Here is a 7,533-nt window from a genome sequence, read left to right on the forward strand (position 1 = left end):
GTGGGAGAGTTGCTGTGCAGGAAACACCCCTATCGGCAGGACTTGCTTCAGTGGGGCTTTAGTCCTCACTGAGTCCACCTCTTGAGTGTGTCATTTATGGATGTGTAGTGTTGTAATCTGCCATGGTCTGAACCTGGGGCCACTATGCAGGAGCTATTTGTATTGGGTGTGGAGGTGCCCAGGCAAGGCCCAGCTGTGAAATAAGGCAGGCTCATGCTAGTGCAGGGTCTTGGGTCTTTTATTGATAGGTTTGGGGCACACTGACACAGCTGCAGCTTGGTTGAGAGATTTTAGCCAAGTCTGAAGCCTGAGCAAGGACAGGCCATTCATATGCAAAATTCACTGCAAACAGGTTGGGTGGGGTTGCCGATTGGATGTGGCGGGGTCTCAGGGAATCACCAGGGTGGAGCAAAGAGATATGGCTTCCAGGCAGCCCTGGGACCAGGGAGGTTCCAGCATAGGAACAATGACCCCCTGACAGCACCTCCATCTGGGAGAAAGCTGCCCCTGAGTTTCTGCCCTGATGCCAGACAATCCAGTTCCTCCTCTTATGTGTCTGTGTCCCCCAAAGCCTTGCCCTAGTGCTGGAGCTCAGAGGAAGTGGGACCTTGTAAGTTCAGTTTGTGCACTAGCCCTTTAAAAGGAACAGTGGGGGCTCCTGCAGCCTCTGTGTCACTGAGCCCCAATGCCTGCTGGTTTTTGCAGCCTGTACTTACGGGGACTTCTCTTCCCAGGTCTGGGAGCCTGGGCTGGGGGTCTGGTGTGGAGCTGGGGCCCCTTGCTCCTCATGAGATGATCTCCCTCCCAATTAAAAAAACAGCACACATGCGTGTTAACATAAAAACATTCAAACCTGTAAAGAATTTTTGTGAGTTTATTTGAGCCAAACTGTTGACAATTGCCTGGAAGCAGAATCTCAACAGATTGGAATAATGCTCTGGAAAATGGCGGTTTTTCATCTATTTTTATACATTGCAGTCAAAGGAGGAGACGTAGGTGGGTTACATGAAATCCATTGGTGATAGATTAGAGAGGCGGGAGAAAGCAAAGTGGGGAATCCTCTGGGATTGGATAAAAAGTAAAATGATAGACACATACTTCTTTTACTTAGGTGGGTGCAGGGTAGTTAACAGTCAACAATTTACATGATAACAATAACAATGAAGGAATTTATGGTCTCTGTTCTGGTGTCCAGATACATTTGGTTGTGCCCTGAAGGGCCTGGAAAAAAGAAAAGTTACAATTTATCCTGACATTTTTTTTTTTGGTTGTCAAATGATCTTTAATCGAAACATTTTCCTTAGTAGTTCTTAACTAGCTGGGCATTCCACTGCACCACTGTTGATGTCATCTATGATGTCATGAGGGTGGCGGCCATCAACATTGTAGCCCACAGACTGAGCAGTCCCCAGGATCTCTTCAATGGTTCCAGAGAGTTCTCTAGCTAAAGATCGGTGCTGCATCTGTCAGACAATGCTGACAATCTCATCAAAAGTGATATTTCCACTGTACTTAATGTGTTTTTGCTTATTTCTGTCTCTTGGTGGTTCTTTGAGGGCTTTGATGATCAGGGCAGAGGCAGAAGGCACTACCTCAATCTGGTCCTGTCTGTTCTGAATGGTCAGTTTCACTGTAATCCTCAGACCCTTTCAATCACCGGTTGCTTTGGCGATGTCATCACCAGCCTTTTTTGGAGACAGACTCAGGGGGCCAGGGCAGATGTGGCACCCACTTCTCCACCGGTGCACCTCAGATATACCTAAGGCATGTGGGCAGCTAAGTCACCATAGGTGTTCGGTCCTCTCTCCCCACTCCCCATTTGCACGTGGGGAAGCTGAGGCCCAGAAAGAGTAAGAGGCTCGGCTAGGCCTTCATGGAGCCCTGAATGTGGCACCGGAAAGACCTTTAGTAGGCAGCAGCTTAAAAGTGCAATGTGGTAAAGGCAGTAATTGCAAAGGGGCTGCAGGCTGATGGGCTGTTGGGAGAAGGAATGCTCTTTCCTGCAACCCTGGCTGCACCTAAAACACACACTGACTTTGATTTCATTGGGGTTGAACTTCAGCAGCATGGTGGCGGTAGCTGATGTCAGATGAACCCAGATTCGGGATGAGCAAAGAAAGTTGCACCTGAGCCTCCTCCTAGCTGAAAGCCAAAAGCACCCTGACATTTCAAGAATATGTTATCAAAGATGCAAAATGACAGATAGGCTCAGTTAAGGTAAAGGATGACCTTGTCAGGGAAGATACTGGCCTAGGAGATGACTACTCACCATAACTGCTTTTAGTTAAAGTTTAATTTCAGACCATCCTTTGTGGTTACTTTAGGTCTTTGATTTTACAAGACTGCCATGCAGGCCTTCCCTGAGCTTGTTAGGTGAGCATGTGGCTCCTTTCATCCACGTGGGTGTTGGACCAGCCCGTTCAGTGCCTCCAACCCTCCTACCAGTCTCAGTTTGCTTTCTTCTTTATTTTTCTAGTTGTTGGACTTCCATTTATCCATCTTTAAGATGGTTCTGAATGATGGTTGTTCTGTATTTTAGTTGTAATTTTAGTGTGGTTGTGGGAGGTGGTGAGTACAGGTGTTTACCTATGCCACCATCTTGGTTCTCCAGGTTATCCTTCATTTCTGACTTTTTTTTTATGGTTTACATGTCTTCTTTTTATGTTGTTGAACTTCTCTCTAAGTTCATCTACTCTTCCCGTATATTTAGTGTGCATCCTTATAATCAGTATTTTTAACTTTGCATCTAGTAGATTGCTTGTCTCAACTTTATTTAGTTCTTTTTCTGGAGTTTTGTTCTGTTCTTTCATTTAGGACATGTTTCTTTGTCTCCTCATTTTGGCATTCTCCCTGTGTTTGTTTCTATGTATTAGGTAGAACTCTTATATATCCTGGGTTTGGTAGAGTGGCCTTATGTAGTAAGTGTCCTTTGAGGCCAGGTGGCACAGCCTCCTGGTTCACCTGAGCTGGGCACTCCAGGTGCACCCCCCTGTGTGGGCTGTGTATACCCTCCTGTTGTAGTTGAGCCTTGATTATTGTTAGCACATTAATGGAAGGGATTTACCCCAAGGTCAATTGGCCACGAGGATTGGCTACAACCACCTGGGAGGGGATGGTTGGGTAGTGCTTCGACATAGTCCGAAGCTGTCCACTATGTGCACTGGCTCTGGGGCCTTCTGGCTCAGCTGCCATCTGGGTTCTGCCCTGGGCCACCTGGAATGAGCTACAAAGCAATTTGCAGATGGCTGCCACTTGTTCTGGGCTTGGAGGTACCTAGGAGAGGCCAAGCTGCACACCAAAGCTGGCTGTCACTAGTGCCAAGCCTGGGGTGAGTTATGCTAAGGTCATATGCTACTTGTTTGAGAGATTTTAGGAAAATCTGAAGCATGAGCCAGGACAGGTCATTCAATGGCTTGGGTGGGTCTGCAAATTGGGTGGGGCAGGTCTCAAGGACCCACCATGGTGTGGTGAATGGTGTTAGCTGGGTTGATGGAGACTCAGATATGGTGCCTGTCTTTGGGCTCTGTAGGGGGCAGGCTCAGCAAGGGAATAATGGCCTCTGCCAGCACTTCTGTTTGGGAGAAAGCTGCCCCTCCAGCTCTTGCCTTGATGCCAGACAACTCAGTTTCTCCTCATATGTTCCTGGTGTCTTTCGAGCTGCTGCCTCAGTGCTGGAGCCTAGAGTGAGTGAGTCCAAGTAAGTCTGTGCCCAGCCCTTTAAGAGAAACTGGCTTGGACTCCAGCATTCCTCTGTCTCACTCCGTCACAATCTCCACTGGTTTTCACACCAGAAATTAGGGGACTTCTTTTCATGGCCTTGGAACCCTGGGATAGGGGGTCTGGTGTGGGGCTGGGACCCCTTGCTCCCTAGGGGGCACATTTGCAGCTGAGATATTCCTCCCAATTAAAAAATATTTATTTATTGATTGATTTTAGAGAGAGATGAAAGGAGAGACAGAGAAAGAGAGAGAGAGAGAACCATCAATTTGTTGTTCCACTTATGCATTCATTGGTTGATTCTTGTATGTTCCCTGACCAGGGATTGAACCCACTACCTTTATGTAACAGAATGACTCTCTAACCAACTGAGCTATCTGGCCAGAGCCCTCCCAATTTTATCCACTAGACGTTGGTCTGTGACCAGCCCATTCCCTGTCTCCACCCCTCCTACCAGTCTCCATGTGGTTTCTTCTTTATATTCTTAGTTATAGGACTTCTTTTCAGCTAGATTTCAGGAGGTTCTGAATGATGGTTGTTCTGTAGTTTCGTTGTAGTTTTGATATGGTTGTGGGAGGATGCTAGTACTGCATTTACTTATGCCTCCATCTGGACTGGAAACTGAGGAATAATTTTTAAAGTTAAAATAATCAGGAAAATTTTTTCCTATGAGATTTGATCATTGTAATGAATTTCATGCATTAGTGTTCTTTGCAGAGTAATGGGGTATGTCAGAAACATGGACTTGGCAGAAGCCTAGATGAGAAGTGTCTTCCAAGCCCACTAATGATTAGCCTGTTACTTAGGCTTCTATTTTTCTATATTTCTTTCTGTTCTTCATGGCTTAATCTGTAAAGTGTGTATTAACTCTTTTAAATTATGGTGCTAAATAACAAATGCAAATGACTTTAAAGTACCTGAGATAATTGATTTTTTTTTGAACCCCTCTATGGGAATTTATTTTTTATTTTATTTTTAAAATAAATCTTTATTGTTCAGATTATTACAATTGTTCCTCTTTTTCCTCCCATAGCTTCCCTCCACCCGGTTCCCACCCCACCCTTTGCCCTTACCCCCACCCCCCACTGTCCTTATCCATAGGTGTACGATTTTAGTCGAGTCTCTTGCCACACCCCCCACTCCCTTTTCCCCCGCACACATTTTTAAAGAATTGTCAGTCCACTCCCTTTCTATGCCCTGATTCTATTATATTCACCAGATTATTCTGTTCCTCAGATTTTTTTTATTCACTTGATTTTTAGATTCACTTGTTGATAGATATGTATTTGCTGTTCATAATTTTTATCTTTACCTTATTCTTCTTCTTCCTCTTCTTAAAGAATACCTTTCAGCATTTCATATAATACTGGTTTGCTGGTGATGAACTCCTTTAGCTTTTTCTTATCTGTGAAGCTCTTTATCTGCCCTTCAATTCTGAATGATAGCTTTGCTGGGTAGAGTAATCTTGGTTGTAGGTTCTTGCTATTCATCACTTTGGATATTTCTTGCCACTCCTGTCTGGCCTGCATAGTTTCTGTTGAGAAATCAGCTAGTCGTATGGGTACTCCCTTGTAGGTAACTAACTGTTTTTGTCTTGCTGCTTTTAATATTCTCTCTTTGTCTTTTGCCCTTGGCATTTTAATTATGATGTGTCTTGGTGTGGTCCTCTTTGGATTCCTCTTGTATGGGGTTCTGTGCACTTCCTGGACTTGTAAGTCTATTTCTTTCACCAGTTGGGGGAAGTTTTCTGTCATTATTTCTTCAAATAGGTTTTCAGTATCTTGCTCTCTCTCTTCTTCTGGCACCCCCATAATTCTGATATTGGTACACTTAAAGTTTTCCCAGAGGCTCCTTACACTAGCTCCATATTTTTGGATTCTTTTTTCTTTTTGCTTTTCCGGTTGGTGTTTTTTGCTTCTTTGTATTTAAAATCTTTGACTTGATTCTTGTGATCCTCTAGTCTGCTGTTAGATCTCTGTATAATATTTTTTATTTCAGTCACTGTATGCTTAATTTCTAGTTGGTCCTTTTTCATATCCTCGAGGGTCTCGCTAAATTTATTGGCTTTTTCTAGAAAATTCTTGAAAAACCTTATAACCGTGGTTTTGAACTCTATATCCAGTCATTTGCTTTCCTCCATTTCTTTCATTTGTGATCTGTTTCTTTGTCTCCCCATTTTGGCTGCTTCCCTGAGTTGATAGAGTGGATTTGTGTGCTAGGTGTCCTATAGGGCCCAGTGGCTCAGCCTCCCCAATTACCTGAGGTGGACACTCTTGGTGCACCCCTTTGTGGGCTGTGTGCACAGTCTTGTTGCAGTTAAGCCTTGATTATTGTTGGTATCACTGGGAGGAATTGACCTCCAGGCCAATTGGATGTGAGGATCAGCTGTGTCTACGCTGGGAGAACTTCTGTGCTGGAGACACCCTTATGAGACAAGGCTTGCAAAAGCCTCTGTGCTCAGCTTGGACAGGGCGGAGTCTCAGGGCAGAGCAGACAGCATTGGTTTCCCGTCAGCCTTGCCCTAACAGGCCCCTGTGTCTCAGTGTCCCGTGGTAATCGCTGCAAGCACCTCTGAGAGAAAGCCGCCCTCGAGTTTCGCCCACTGCCAGACAGTCCAGTTTCTCCCCGAATGAGTCTGGGTCCCCAGAGTCTCGCCTGGAACTGGAGTTCAGTGCAGTCGGGAGCTTTTGTCTCTCTCCTGCTTGAGAAAGCCAGCCACGTACTCAGTTGCCCACCCTCTCCGTACGCGTGCCTCAGTACCTCTGCCTTCCGCAGTTCCTCTGAGTCTCAGTGTGCTTTTCTCTTTCCTTCTAGTTATAGAATTTCCACTCAGCCAGCCTTCCTGTGGTTCTGGATGATGTCCATTTTGTCTTTTAGTTGTAGTTTTGAAATTGTTGTGCGAGGCAGCAGTTTAGGTGTTTACCTATGCCGCCATCTTGGTTTCTCCTGAGATAATTGATTAAAAGGTTATGCATCCATGCCCTAACTGGTTTGGCTCAGTGGATAGAGCGTCGGCCTGAGGACTGAAGGGTGCCAGGTTCGATTCTGGTCAAGGACATGTACCTTGGTTGAGGGCACATCCCCAGTAGGGGGCGTGCAGGAGGTAGCTGATCGATATTTCTCTCTTATTGATGTTTCTAACTCTCTATCCCTCTCCCTTCCTCTCTGTAAAAAAATCAATAAAAAAATATAAAAGGTTATGCATCTATGGGAGAATATAATAGGGTAAGCGGTGTCTAGAATTCTGGAGTCACCCAGCTTCAAAGTTAGCCTAGTTGTATAGTCTCTTTAAGTATCACTTCTCTTATTGGTAAAGATGGAGGATTGATCATTGTTCCTTGTCCATGGAAAACAGTTCATACACAATAATTATTAATACTGCTGACTCTTATTTATGTAGCTTTGCAGCCAAGTGCACACATTTTTAAAAATCCCTACAACATTGTGAGGTAGGCATTATTGTCTACATTTACCTGCAATGGAAATTGAACAAGCCAGAGTCATCGAAGTGGGAGCCTGATCGATTCAGACCCAACTCTGTTCAGGGCTCTTTCCATTCATTATTCTGCTTTCTAAAAACAAAACCAACTGCAAATGAGGAGCCCTGGGATCTTTTAGGAATGTAGGCAAATTTTGCCCTAGCTGGTTTAGCTCAGTGAATAGAGTGTTAGCCTGTGGATAAAGGGTCCTGGGTTCAATTCCAGTCAATGGCACATACCTTGGTTGCAGGCTTCTCCCTGGCCCTAGCCCTGGTCGGGGCTTGTGCAGGAGGAAACCAAACAATGTGTTTCTCTCACATCGATGTTTCTCTCTGTC

At 45.0% G+C, this 7,533-nt stretch overlaps 1 pseudogene across 1 annotated transcript; it reads right to left on the minus strand.

Annotated features, from left to right (window-relative positions):
• Positions 1-1,310: 1,310 nt before the first annotated feature.
• Positions 1,311-2,068, minus strand: LOC308258193 (large ribosomal subunit protein uL11-like; annotated as a pseudogene). The gene is made up of 2 exons: positions 2,033-2,068; positions 1,311-1,759 (listed from the first exon to the last, which is right to left on the minus strand). The product of its transcript is annotated as a large ribosomal subunit protein uL11-like (transcript).
• Positions 2,069-7,533: the final 5,465 nt, after the last annotated feature.

Source organism: Plecotus auritus (assembly GCF_963455305.1).
Source record: "Plecotus auritus genome assembly, chromosome: 1".
Classification (NCBI taxonomy): Eukaryota; Metazoa; Chordata; class Mammalia; order Chiroptera; family Vespertilionidae; genus Plecotus; species Plecotus auritus.